This window comes from Gymnoscopelus microlampas (genome assembly GCF_963454915.1).
Source record: "Gymnoscopelus microlampas genome assembly, contig: SCAFFOLD_73, whole genome shotgun sequence".
Classification (NCBI taxonomy): Eukaryota; Metazoa; Chordata; class Actinopteri; order Myctophiformes; family Myctophidae; genus Gymnoscopelus; species Gymnoscopelus microlampas.
Window position 1 is genome coordinate 77185 of NW_028155853.1, and position 14397 is coordinate 91581.

The window sequence follows — 14397 nt, forward strand, 5'->3', positions numbered from 1 at the left end:
TGTTGTTGTTGGGTGAAACAGCTGGTTGCTAGGGTAAAACATGCATTTCCCCATTGAAACTAACTAGGATCCCATGTAAATCAAGAACCTAGCATCAGTCTAAACAATATACAATTGAAATAACAATATGTACATTGAAACTATCGGATACCAGGTTAACAATGAACCTAGTATTTGTTTCAAATGTCATGCTATCTAAATTACATTCATAACATTGTGGTCAAGAAAACAAACCTAACAAAAACCTGAGAATGAGTGACCAAGATATGTCTGCATGGTGGTAGCCATATCTTAGTCAATTACTTGCACCACTGGCAGAAGGTGACAGGAAACGTGTACAGGGAGAAGAATGAATAGTGTTAGGGGGTGAGGTGGAGTCTGAAGAGGTAAGTTTTCAGATTACGGTGGGTAATTGGGAGTGAGTCTGAGGTTCTGACTGCAGTTTGAAGGCTTTAATGAACTATATTTTTATAAGTGATTTAAAAGATGAGTTTGTCTGCTCGTCAAATACTCCCGGATAGAGCATTCCAATCTAAACCTGATTATCAGACGGAAGCTGCGTGGAGCAGTCCACTCAGAGAGTGGGCGGGGTCTATGGTCTGGAACCAGGCTATTCTAATCTAGAAGCCTGGACAGTGAAAGTTTGATCACCCTTAGTTGCAAGCTCAAGGGAACCTTTATGAGAGACCCACCTGCAGACCTCAGGGAGGGTAATAGGGAGACAGGAGCTAAACGATATATTTGCAAGACCCTCTTGAGCCTTAAAAGTTAGTAGAATAATCTTAAAATCTAATAACAGGAAGCCAGTGTAGAGTTTATTTTACATTAGCTTCTCTATTAATTCATGTTTCAGACATTTAACCACTTAAACCCTCAATACTTAATAAACTTGACCATTGGCTCTGTCTTGGTCTGCTCTTTTTTTCCCTCTGTACCAAACCTCTTTGCCAAAAATAGCCGATCTGCTTGAGCGGCGCGAGGCGTTGTGAACTTGTAGATCTGCTATTTTTGGCTAGTGTTCCCCTCAGAATAGGGATGAGGATTGTGGAAGGAGGAAGTGGTTAATGTAAAAATACACAAGAAAAAACACGTTCCGTATAATATGCTATACGTTTGTACATGTATGTAACATAAAAACTGTAAAATAAAGAAAACACGTTCCTATCACACAAAGATTTGGCGGCCCTCCAGTAGTACCTCTGAAGTCCCCCTAAAGGACCCGGACCCCCTGTTGAAGAGCCCTGCACTTTGTAATGGTTAATCCATTCCTTTCACTAGAAAGAAAATCATTTGGCCCCTTCCTACGTGAAGGCTTCCTGTACACCCAGACACTACCAGGCCTCCTCCCAGCTGTCCCCATCACCTTTGAGTGTAATTTGTATTGATCATGTATTTTGTACGCAGCAATGAATTTTTCATTGTGAAAAGCTAAAGTCATTGGAGAATAACTTGTGAATGCAGTGTTATTTGATAATGAAAACAAATGATGTGTGCATGCACATGTATCAAACATTAGTTTGAAATAATGAGGTTAGGCAGAGCAGTATAAACAAAGTTGTGAGTTATTACCTCATATCCCACAATAAAGTCGTTTGGATCACTTGCAGAGCGATTTTATGAGTGACAAACACCGACAGACAATCAAACCCATTATAAGAACATGTGGGATGCAACACTAGAGAAGTAGAGATAGTAGACATGGGATTTGTTTTGCAGATTAAAAGTTAAATATCTCAAAAAGTACAAAAGATAAAAGAAATACTTTTTAAAATACTTTCAAGCATGAAGGACAAGTTAGGTGCCAAAAACGGGAGGAATAATAATAAATAAAATTATGATAACATTAGTGTGCTTGCCTTAGCGAGCTGTCAGGGACCAGAGACCAGGAGTTTCTTTAAAATGCTTTTTTTACATTTATTTTTTCCCCCCATAAAATAAGACAAGACATTAATTCTAGGCCCAAAAGAGAACAAACAGAACTGAACTTTACATCAAGACTGAGCTAACCAAACTGAGACATGAGGGGAACATTTCACGATATATTGCATGAAATTTCACCAACAATATATCACGATAGTCCTTGTATTCAATTCATAAACACATAAAATAGCACCAAACAGTTCAAAATCATATATCGATATTTTTCGGCAGTATATCGATTATTTATCGCAAGTATCGCGATATATCGCGATATCGATATATCGTCCCACCCAGTGGGTGATCAGTGTTCTTGATCATGACCAGCCGCCCCATCATCACAGTTGCCCCTCCAGCGTTTATACTGACGGCAACAGCGTTCATTCTGACGCCCACGGACCAATTCGCAGACAACTATTGACCTACAGAGCCATGCAATAAAAAAGAGAAAAGGGGGAGAGAGAGAGAGAGAGTGACAGAGTGAGAGAGAGAAAAAACACACAATCATGTCTTATATTCAGTGTTGGCAAATGACTTTCAAATTGTAATATATATATTACATAATTATTACTAGTTACCTTCAATGTAAAGTAATGTATTACAATAATAGAATACCGGCGTTATTTTTTGTATTGGAATTCCAATAGGCAAATTTTAGATCGCGTCATATAAGAACTGTGTTCCAAAAATAAACAAACCAACCCCGGCGATTTTGTCAGGTATACGACATTGTTAATGATATTGAGTTACATTTTCTCACTCTACTTTTGCACCGTCAGTTGATGCTTCATATCCAACCCATCCATATGAGTAAAATCGCCGGGGTGATTGGTTGTCTCTCGCAGCTTATTTGTTGACAACCCATTTTAGTCAATAAATAGGTTCATGTAGATGTTCAATAATCTACAGCTACTAGTTAAATCTTTGTTTCAAAACCCATTACTTCCCATACAGTCCATTTCTTCACCTTGATAGGAGATACAGAAGTTGACACACACAGTGACAGTATGTGACTCATGACCTCACAAACGCTCAATTTATGGTATTTTATTGACTAGTGTTGAGGCTCCTGGTGTGAATTCAGTGTTTGGCATCTGGGACCAGTTAAGCTAATGTGGGACTCGAACTCTGCAAGCAGCTCCGCCAGACCAAGAAAGTTCCCATTATTTGGTTTGTGTAGGGTGGAATTAGGGCCATGGAAAACAAGATGACAGACTTTGGCAATTAACCTCTTCATGACATAATTCCAGGTTTTTTTTCCCTTTGCATTTCATCTGCAAATTGCAAGTGCTGTCAATTGACATGAAACATGAACGCTCGCCCCAAAACACGCTCGTCCCGAGTCAAATCCGGCGACCTCGGAACGATCGCCATCAGGTATTCTTAAACGTAACCTCAGCAAACTATGCCTAAACCTAACCGTATTCCTAAAAGTTAACACACAGGGACTTCAGTCGCTGACTGAATAGGGGAGGGTCTAAGGGAGGAATACAAGCGGAAGAAGGAGGAGCTATACCAAGTGTATGCAACACTGGAACAACAGGAGCTGACCCAAAAGATCAGGGACATTGAAGAGGCGCACGTTAACCAGAAGCATGGTAAGAGCAGGAAGCTCATCAATTACATTTCTGGCAGAATCTCTTCTCAGACTGCCAAGATCCGGGGAGAAAGCGCAGAGGAACGAGTTGAAACATGGTACCAGCACTTCAAACAACTCCTCGGAAATCCTCCTTCAACCGAGGAAGAGGATGATTCGATAGCTCCTGTCTTCCATGACCTTCCCATTCCAGACAGATCATTCACCATGGATGAGTACCAGAGGTCCAAGGCTACTTTCAAGTGCGGCAAGAGCTGCGGGGAGGATGGAGTGACACAAGAGGTTCTGAAGTATGTGCCCATAGACGAGGTGGTGTTAGATTTTATCAACCAAGCACACACGTCTGCTGAGCTGCCAAAGCTGTGGCCCACAATGATCATTGTTCCAGTATCAAAGTCAGGCGACCTCACCAAGACGAACAACTACCGGGGCATCAGCCTATGCTTACAAGTTGCCAAGTCAGCGAACAGGATGATTGATCCTCAACCATCTTAAGTATCATTCATAGTCGGACGTAAGGATACGTAACGAGCGCTGGCGCTCCTTACGTTGACGTTTTTGTCTCCCCCTCCGTCAATTGCGGCTCCAGTTTTTCCGTCCTTTCAGTCGACATTCACCGTCAGCCCGACGCACGTTCACTGCGTTTTGCCTGTATTACTACTGGGCTACAATGCTAGTTTCATAGCATTGTAACCTGTTGCCAGATTTTGTGAGAGAAATAAGTAACCAGGTCTATGAAAACAAGCCCAAAAGAATCGACTAGGCCACATATGAACAGTGGTGGAAAAAGTACTCAAATGTTTTACTTAAGTAAAAGTATCACTACTCCAATGCAGAAGTACTCTGTTACAAGTAAGAGTTTGGAATTAAAAATGTACTTGAGTAAAAGTACAAAAGTATTGGTATCAGAATGTACTTAAAGTACCAAAAGTAAAAGTACAAAAATGTTTGAAAATAGCCGATCTACAAGCTCACAATGCGTCGCGATGCGACACGTTGTGAGCTTGTAGATCGGCCTATGTATAAAATAGGGCTAAAGTGGTTAATGTATGTTTCATAATATCATCATTTATATCTGAAAAGTAACTAGTAACTAAAGTTTTCAAATAATTGTAGTGGAGTAAAAGTACAATATTTGCCTCTGAGATGTAGAGTAAAAGTAAAAGTATTGGAAATTGGAAATACTCAAGTAAAGTACAAATAGCAGATCTACAATATATATTTGAGAATCACTGGTTTAAATAATAATTGGCCCAAATAAGCAACTACACTTTAGAAACAAGCCCAAATAAAACCGCAACCACCAATAAAAAATTGCTTGTTTGTTTACAAGCAACTATACAGAAGAATAAGCCCAAAGTCGCTTATAATAAGCAGACATGGCAACGTTGGGTACGTGCAATCTCTCTCTCCTGATCGACTATGCATGTGTCCGTAAAGAACGGACGGAATCCCTCACCCCGTGACGGACGTTTCAGACCCATCTAGGGACTATGAACGGGCCTTTAGACCCATCTTAGACCATCTACTGAGAAACTCACCGAACGAATTCAGCCCAGAGCGAACAACAGGCGGGCATATACTGGCACTGAGGAGGATACTGGAAGGAGTAAGGGAGCAGAACCTGTCAGCATAATCACCTTCAATGACTTCCAAAAGGCTTTTAACACAATCCACCGGGGGAAACTTGTGAACATTCTCCGGGCCTACTGAGTTCCTTAGAAGATGTTTCAGATGATAGAGACAAGTTACAGCCAGACTCGACCCAAGGTTCAAACCCAATATAGTGACACCAAAGAAGTCAAGGCGAGTACACCCCATCGTGATTACTGACCTCGAGTTCGACTACACAGTTGACATTGCCCTAGTCTCGGATACGGCAGAGAAAGGAAGGGAACTACTACTGGCAGTAGAAATGGAGTGCAGGAAGTTCGGCCTCAAGATCAAAGGCAAAGTAATAACAATTAACACAGAGGACAAAACCATTGTCACTGCCAACGGGACAGTGCTCGGTCAAGGATTTCAAATATCTTGGGCCCTGGACTGCTTCAACGGAACAGGACCTGAAGGTCCGGAGGGCACTTGCCTGGAATGCCCTGCACGGGATGAGGAGAGTGTGTAAATCAGACATGGGAGAAGATCTCAAGAGGCGGCTATTCGTAGCTACAGTGGAGTCAGTACTGCTGTATAGGGCTGACACATGGACCCTTGCAGCACAACAGAAAAGGGCCCTGGATGAAGTCTACACAAGAATGCTACGAATGGCACTAGGTGTCACATGGACGGACCACATCAGAAATGTGGTCCTCTACGAGCACCTACCACGGGTTACAGACAAAGTCAGAGAGAGAAGGATGAGGCAGGGCACTGCGCCAGGCACCCGGAGGCCAGAACTAGTGGCAAGCAAACTGACACTGTGGGAGCCAACCCAGGGCAAAGCCAGGAAAGGCAAAAAGCGCACCACCTGCGTACAGTAGGTGCACAGCTTAGCTTGACAGCTTAGCTAACAACACTGTAAAGCTCAAGACCCTGATGCTAAGAGTGTGGAGGGCAGCAATTCAGGAGTCCCGAGATGGTGTTGGCTCGACCGCACTCTTGCATCGTATTGCATGGTTTTCGCTCTGGTGAGTCTGTCCATCCGTCTGTCTGTCTGTGTGTCCATCTGCGAGTATCTCATCTCGGGCACTGTTTGACCGATCACTGTGAAACTTTGCACCAGGAGTCCATGGAAGAACCCCCCCCCCCCCCCCCCCAAAAAAAATATATATATACAAAAGCCTAATCGGCCTGTTATGGCACCACCATGAGACCGTTGGACAATCCTACAGATTGTCCAAACCACATGCAAATTGGTACACATTATCTCTATAGTCATGTGATCAAGATGTATCTGTCAGAATGTTTCATATTCCATTCTGATTGGCTATGATTGGCTTTCAAAGTTTGTGGGAGTTTGTGGTTTTTCACAAAATGCCACAAATCATGAATGCAGTGTGAAACTTTGCACTCTCAGTAGCCCAAGGAAAATCTGGCACCACAAATGTTTTAAAATCGGCTTCATGATTGCACTATTAGGTAACCCGGCTTGGTGGGGATATGAGCTCTGAGGAAAGCACTTTTCTAGTTCAGTTCTGCGTGTCAGTTGGGGCCATTTCAATTGAAATGGGTGAAACATTAAGGCTCTGCTTTATTATACCACTGTTCTCAGTATATTGATTGGAAGCTTAGCTATTAGCTATTACTGTTTCATCCGCCTGGTCAATTCAAACCTGTAATCAGTAGAATCTTTGAAGGTAAGAGGTTGATCCATAGAAGTATCACTATTCATGTCATCACAGCTGGATGATCTCCGATCAACCCTGATGGAAAAAGATGACAATCACGATTTTAAATGAAATAAGAGTCTCACTGTGTTTCCTACCGGAGACTCCGCCGGTCATCAAATTATTGGCTCAGGAATGCGACAAAAACAAAAAAATCTTCATGAATTCAAGGCTCCATGGGGTGTGTAATTGATAGAAAATACGTTTTTTTTTTGTTGGGGTGAACTATCCCTTTAAGTCTCTTCTATCCCTTTAAGTTGTTTATAATAGCATTACAAACACATTTTATCAGTCTCATTAACTTAACATTTAAGAGCATTAATATATGGCTTAAGTCTCTTTAAGTTGTTTATAATAGCATTACAGTGTTGTTGCTTTAATAAAAAAAATGTTTATTATGCATTTATTAGCAGTCAACTACGCACTTATTAATCGTTTAATTAGGATTTTTGCATCTACCTGCACTTAATTGACTGCGGTTCACTCGATAACGCGTCAATTGCTAGTTTGTCCAGTTGGCCGTCGACGCGTTAGACGCGTTGGACGCACGTTCATTGTTTAATCTCTGATCGCGCTATTCTGCTTATTTTTCATTCCAGGTTTCGAGTTCCACTTACTTCACCCACACCTGCATCCGGTTTTATGACGCAGATTCCGTTTCCGTTTTTCATTTTCTCCCCCCGGTCATTTTCGGCCAGAATAGGGAAACACACGGTTTTTCACACGGTATAAAAAACGAACGGAGGGGTCCACTTCTATAATCTATAGTCTGGGTGACGAACAGTCATCGCCGTCGCGTATCACATCGTAATTTTGGCCGATCGGAGAATCTGAGAACACGTAACATCCGGTTTGACTGGGTGTGGGGGGAGAGTGAGTCAGCGAGCTGATCAAGCTGGCTATTTGCTGCTCTCTAGTGGCAGATTTGTCGTATGTGTTTAAAACCGCACTCAGACAATTTATTTGAATGAAAAATTACAAAATAAAAAATAAAAAAAACACGAAAATCGCTGGCACTGGGGGAGTACTTTATGAAAATACTCTGGCAGTCAAAGAGTTGGAACAATGCCTTATTAAGGTTAATACATTCTTTATAGGCTCTGTGCATACCTGCAGCCCTGGGTTTCTGGAAGGTGGCATAACCATTTCCTGTTCTGGTTCATTTTCCCATAGCTTCGTATGATTGGCTTGGTTGCAATCAATCAAATGAACCAAAGAAATCAGCCAATCAAATTAAACTATGGGAAAATTGACCGGAACAGGAAATGGGTATGCCATAAACCGTTTCGCAAATACCACCATCTTTGATGTACCCGACTGAATTGTGGGTATACGCAAAGCATTATGGGTGAAGAAAGGTCCTCACCTGCGTATCTTTGCTTTGCTAGTCTCTGCACTAGTGCACTTCTCTGTGATGTCCAATTAAAAAAGTCGTTTTGGATTATAAAGATGGGTGGAACAGATCGATGTGCTGTTTACAAGTGCAACAATGATAGGCGATATCAAGCCAAGTAAGTGTAAATATATATATCTGTAGAATTCTTGCTATAGATGCTCTTATCTTTAGATAAGTTTTACTGCCATCAATGCTCACTCTGAGTCTGGATGGATCAATAAAGTATGTGTATTAGAGATGCGCGGATGGCCTCTCACGTCACCCGAATCCGAATGTACAAATTAATTATCCGCCCGTTATCCAACCGCAATAATTATATTATCCAATTTAAATATCCGCACCAACCGTTTTTCCCGTATGTCAAAATATTATTATTTTCTGTTATTCCCCGTTAGTTTTAGTATTCGTTGTGCCGTGCGATGCGATCATAAAAATGCATTGATTTAGCCTATGGAATGTCGGTGCGTCTTTTCTTTTTTTTAAACCGGTGCTGCGCTGAACATACAGAGCGCACTGGTCTGCTGTGCTCAACATACAGACTCTGTGCGGCATCCAGCATACAGGCATCCAACATAGATGCGGCATCCAACATACAGAGTGCACTGCTCTGCTGCGCTGTTCAGCGCAGCACCGGTTTAAAAAAAAGAAAAAAGACGCACCGAGATTCCATAGGCTAAATCAATGCATTTTGTGATCGCATCGCAGAGGCTGCTCTACACACTCACACAGACACAAGCACGCAGAGATTTAGCTATTTTATGGATAGATATATTAGATGTCATTAATTTATTTACCGCAATATTTCACCCGCGGTTTATCCGATATTAATTCATAATTATATTTGATTGACCCGAATCCACCCAAACCACGGATAACTGCGGCAACCACGGCTAAAACCGCGATCCGCGCATCTCTAATGTGTATGTCCCTTAGTTTTTACTTCGATTCTGTTTGCATATATTATTGTTATATGTATAAATATCACAGATTTATAAGTATTTATTATTGGTAGAAATGGACCAGCAAGGAAGCTTGTTGTGATATTTATTATTGATGGAGAAGGGATGGGAGCAATTAAGTTATGCTGCTTCCCACTCCTTTTTCGAATATGCATTTTTATTCATTTTTACTGTTATTCTGAATTATTTGCTTTCATTTGTTATATTGTTTTAAAAATTGCCTTATTCGAAATAAACTTCAATTCAATTTAGTATATAGGCCTATTACTGTCAGAAAAAAAGAAGTACAAAGACAACTCAGGTCCAGTTGACCAGTGGTGGAAGAAGTACTCAGATATTTTACTTAAGTAAAACTATCATCAATATAGTAAAAGGCCTGTGTTCAAAATGTTTTGAACACAGAACTTTTACTTGTAACGGAGTATTTTTGCATTGCAGTATTGATACTTTTACTTAAGTAAAAAATGTGAGTACTTTTTCCACCACTGATAGGCTATACTTACTTTTGTCAAAGTAGGTTTCTACACCACTCTGTAACATATGTGGATAGCTTGATGGGCTGTCTTCCCAACCATTTTGGAGGGTATCAGGATCGGGTAGGCAAATTATGCCCCCATCTAAAATCCATTTGGACCGCCTCTGATTCTGTATTTGAGGGTTCGAGGCCTATAAGGCTCAAAACCTCTTTGAAACTGTTGGCTTTCTTCTGCCGTTTTTGCAGTTCTGGCCTAACCGTGTGGACACTTTTTACGAAACTCAGCAATATGGTAGAGGGCTATGCCAAACGGCCAAGGCCCAAAACTCACAACCATTGGCCAAAGGGTGGCGCTATAGCACTCAATTGAAAATGCCCACCTCATGCAGACTTCATTTCAATTGCATTGCACACAACATGACTGTATCAATGAATACATGTGCAGTTGTTAAAGACCAGGTGAAATGCTTATTTGAGAGCAGTTATTTTCAATGAATGACATACTTCATTCTCAAAATAGCCGAACTACAATCTCACAACTTTTCAGATAGCAACCTCTCTCTCTCTCTGTCTCTCTCTCTCTCTCTCTCCTGCCCCTAACACATAAATGCATATTCATATTTTTGTGAAACTGTAGTATTGTAGAGGGTCACTCCAAATATCACTGAAACCAATCTTACTCCAATCGGCCAAAGGAGGGCACTATAGCAATCGTTTGAAAATCCAAACTTTAAACAGGCATAAGTCATGCCTCGTTTGGCCGACAGCCATGACACTTGCTTACACATGTGCCTTGACTCATGAGGAACCAGTGGTGTGTTCTAGATTTTTTTGGAGGGTATACTATGATTATTCCCTGCCTCCCACACGCACGGCATGCGCACATGCGCGATTTCCTAGTGTTTCTGATGTCTGATCACCTGAGCTCAACCACTTCCGAGCTGAGTCAGGAGCAGACTGAACACTGAACTAAAACCAACATTTCATTGCCTTTTATGCTGTGCTATGACACGCATACGCGAATACTAATGAAGTACTCTAATCACTGCCTGATTAGAGTACTTCATTAGTATTTGCGTCGTTGAGTTAATGTGTGAATTCCGTCGCAGCCATTACTTATCACCTCAAGAACAATAGCTACACACATGATAAGCCATCAACTCAGAGTTAGCCCACATTCTTGCTGCCCCCCAGCCACTCCTGAGTCCTGGGCAGTAGCGTATCGGACCGTATCAACGTATCAGATACGCTGTTTTGAACAGTTTTTGAAGGTATACGGTAGCGACGAAAAAAATCTACAGGGCATACTACGTATACAGCGTACCACGGTAGAACACATCACTGTGAGGAACACATCTGTCTCTTCAACCAGTAAGCTCCGCCCTTAGATCTTCTGCCATTTTGAGCAGTTTGAAAGACACTTAAACCAGTTTTTCTGCCCGGAGTTTTGAGCAATTTGTGTGAAACGTTCTAGACACACCCTATGGTAGCCTGGGTGCCAGCCTGCTTCGCTACGTTCGGCGGATTTTTTTTTCTCTCTGCGCTTCTCAGTCTGGAATGCCTCCTATCTCCAGGAGGCGGGACACAGCAGCCGAGGTTCGAAACCTACCGTGGCTTCTGATTGGTCTGTGGTGCGGGGCGGGACAAAAAAAACGGTGTGATCGTTTTGATTCGTCATTCGTTTGAACAACATCCAATCAGCAACGACGTCGCAGCAACGTAACATATGTAGTTCCAGTGTAGTTCTACAAGACGAGTCAATCGGGGGCATTCCAGACTGAGAAGCGCAGAGAGAAAAAAAAATCCGCCGAACGTAGCGAAGCAGGCTGGCACCCAGGCTAACCCTATGGACCATTATCTGAAAATCTCAGTCGAAGAGAAGTTTGTGCGTAAAAGAATTAAGCCTTCATTAGCCAAATAACATTGTAAAGGGCATGGCTTCATTAAAAAAGGAAGAAAAATCATCTTTGTGTGTCTGTCTGTGGATCGAATAGCTCAGTCGGTAAAGTGCTGGTAATGTGCCAGCCAATGAGTCCCAAAGGTCAGGGGTTTGATTCCTGTCAATGGCCATGGTTTGAAGTGTCCATGAGTGAGGTTCTCAACCCCAATTGCTCCCCTCCGTACTATCCACAATCCCTCTGCTCAGCTGTTGAGAATGCTCATTTGTTAATTGCATGGGTTGCTTTGTCTCAAGTTCAATCTATTCTTTTTCTACGTGCTATTGTTGCATATCGCTTTTTGCCTTATCCCTCGAACTCGCTTATTGCTGCTTGCAGCTATATTTCTTTTTCATATTCTTTTGGTGAAGGCTTAGGTTGGAGATCGTTTTTTTATGTCTTTGACACTACAATATCACAGTCTAATAAATACTATCTTAATTGACAAACAGCTAAATGACCTCCGGGCTATGGTTGATGCCTACACCCCTGCCCGACCACTTCGGTCTGCCACCTCGGGGCGACTGATTGCCTCGTCACTCAAGGGTCCTTCTGGTCGATCGACACGGTCACGACTTTTTTCTGTTCTGGCTCCACAGTGGTGGAATGAACTTCCCACTGAAGTCAGGACAGCAGAGTCACTGCCCATCTTTCGCCACAGGCTGAAAACCCACCTCTTCAGGAAACACTACCCTTCCTCTTTGTATGGCTTACTTGTTGTTAACTAGTTGTACGAACTCTTGTTTTACTGTTGTACTGTTTTATTGGATCTTGTTTAGTCGATACACTTTTTGTATTAGCTCGTGCTCATTTGATTTTGCTATTTTGTCTCATCTGTTTAAGAAAGTAGGTAGCTGATATATAGCACTTTTACCTTAGCGCTAGGTATACTCTTGGTTGCTTGTTTTTGCAGGAAATGCACTTAAGACTTCTGGTGATTAGTAGTTTCGTTCCCTACCTATGTTGAATGCACTTATTGTAAGTCGCTTTGGATAAAAGCGTCTGCTAAATGACTGTAATGTAATGATTGAATTGATCATCCGCGTCTGACATCCTGCCGTCATCACACTACAGTCCAAGACTCTCAAAGCAAAGATACGCGGGGGAGGACCTTTCTTAACCCATAATTATTTGCGCATACCTACAATGCAGTCGGGTACATCAAAGATGGTGGTATTTGCGAAACGGGTTATGGAGAGGGAGACAGTGTAGGAGTGAGATACAGTAGGAAAGCTGAGATAGTCTATGAGAGACACTAGGTAGGAAAGTTGAGAGGGAGACAGGGTAGTAGAGACAGTGAGTAAGAAAGCTGAGAGGGAGACAGTGTAGTACAGACAGTGATTAAGAAAGCTAAGAGGGAGACAGTGTAGTACAGACCGTGAGTAGGAAAGCTGAGAGGGAGACAGTGTAGTACAGACAGTGAGTAGGAAAGCTGAGGGGAGATGACAGTCAGTAGGAAAGCAGAGAGGAAGACAGTGTAGGAGAGACCATATGGAATGAGGGGAAACAAAATTACCTGTTGTTTGGAGGATACTCTTCGCTCACCTTTGGAATGTTTTTTTTGCACATGTCTAGAGTTCTGCAGAGGACAGACAGAGAGATGTCATTTATATGCAGTGGTGGACAGTAATGAAGTAAATGTATTTTAGTACTGTACTTAAGTACAGATTCTGAGGATCTGTACTTTACTTGAGTATTAGATTTTTTTGATTCTTATTAATCTTACTTGAAAATGTTCACTTATTAATGCATGCCCAAAATGTAGATGCTAGCTAAGCAGTTAAAGGTGCCTCAAAGGACAATCAAACAATAGTTCTATTTCAATTTTGACAACAAAAAAAGGTTCTCCAGCACCACATTAGGAACATGAAGAACCATTTACTAAATACAATGGTTCTGTAGTTTGTGGAACTAAATAGCCTTTAAAAAAACATTTAAGAACCATCATTTTCTGTGTACATGACATTTGATATACATAAATTCAATTCTTTGACGTTTCAACATGTTATCTTAACAGTTGATACTTGTTTCTATAAATCTCTGTTGTAGAACTAGCTCCATTAAGAACCTCTACAGAGTGAGAGGTTCTTAATGGAGCTATTGTAGAACCCTCTTTGTTCTTACTGTTACAATTCAACCTACAACCAAAGAGTATATAAAAAGGTCACGTACATGTTCTAAACCTTCTAAACCAAGTGGGAGACACATTTTAAACACTTACCGTGCTGTTTAAAATGGAGTCCAGACAGACTGTTCAGTTCACCGGTAAACTGTGATCAAAATGGAGTCGGCAGTGTTCAGAGCTTTCAATGTTCCTCTACCACTCCCTTGGATTCCACAAATAAGAGACGGATGTCATCATTCAATTGTGAAATGTTGTGCACGCGCTTGGAGAGACGTCCTCTACCACTGCTAAACTGAGGTGTAAAAAAAAAAAGAAAAGGTGGCGGGCCGTCCAGTGAGGTCAGAGGTCAGAAAAGTGACCTATTTTTTTTTCTTTCATTTTGGACAAAATATCCAATTTCACATCGAGGTGTCCAGATGTCCCTAAGTGCCCACCTACCCTGTATGTAGCCCTGAAACATAGTCCCCTGGTTTATAGCGGTGTTCGGTTTTTTTTACATTGCCAACTCTCACATAAACGTTCAGATTTCAAATATAAAGTGCTTACCCTCGAGCCACGGATGTTACAAGGCGATCCGGACCACGATAAGTACCCGTATCTCCCATATTATTCAATAAAAAGCATTTTAATCCCATCGCCGGCCATTTTCTTCTTTTCTTCTTTTCTTT

At 41.7% G+C, this 14397-nt stretch overlaps 1 long non-coding RNA gene across 1 annotated transcript; it reads right to left on the reverse strand.

Moving 5' to 3' along the window:
* Positions 1–1597: 1597 nt before the first annotated feature.
* LOC311041219 lies at positions 1598–13935 on the reverse strand. Its single transcript, XR_014600376.1, has 4 exons — positions 13826–13935; positions 13121–13183; positions 6784–6873; positions 1598–2339 (listed from the first exon to the last, which is right to left on the reverse strand). It is a non-coding gene; the product is annotated as an uncharacterized lncRNA (long non-coding RNA).
* Positions 13936–14397: the final 462 nt, after the last annotated feature.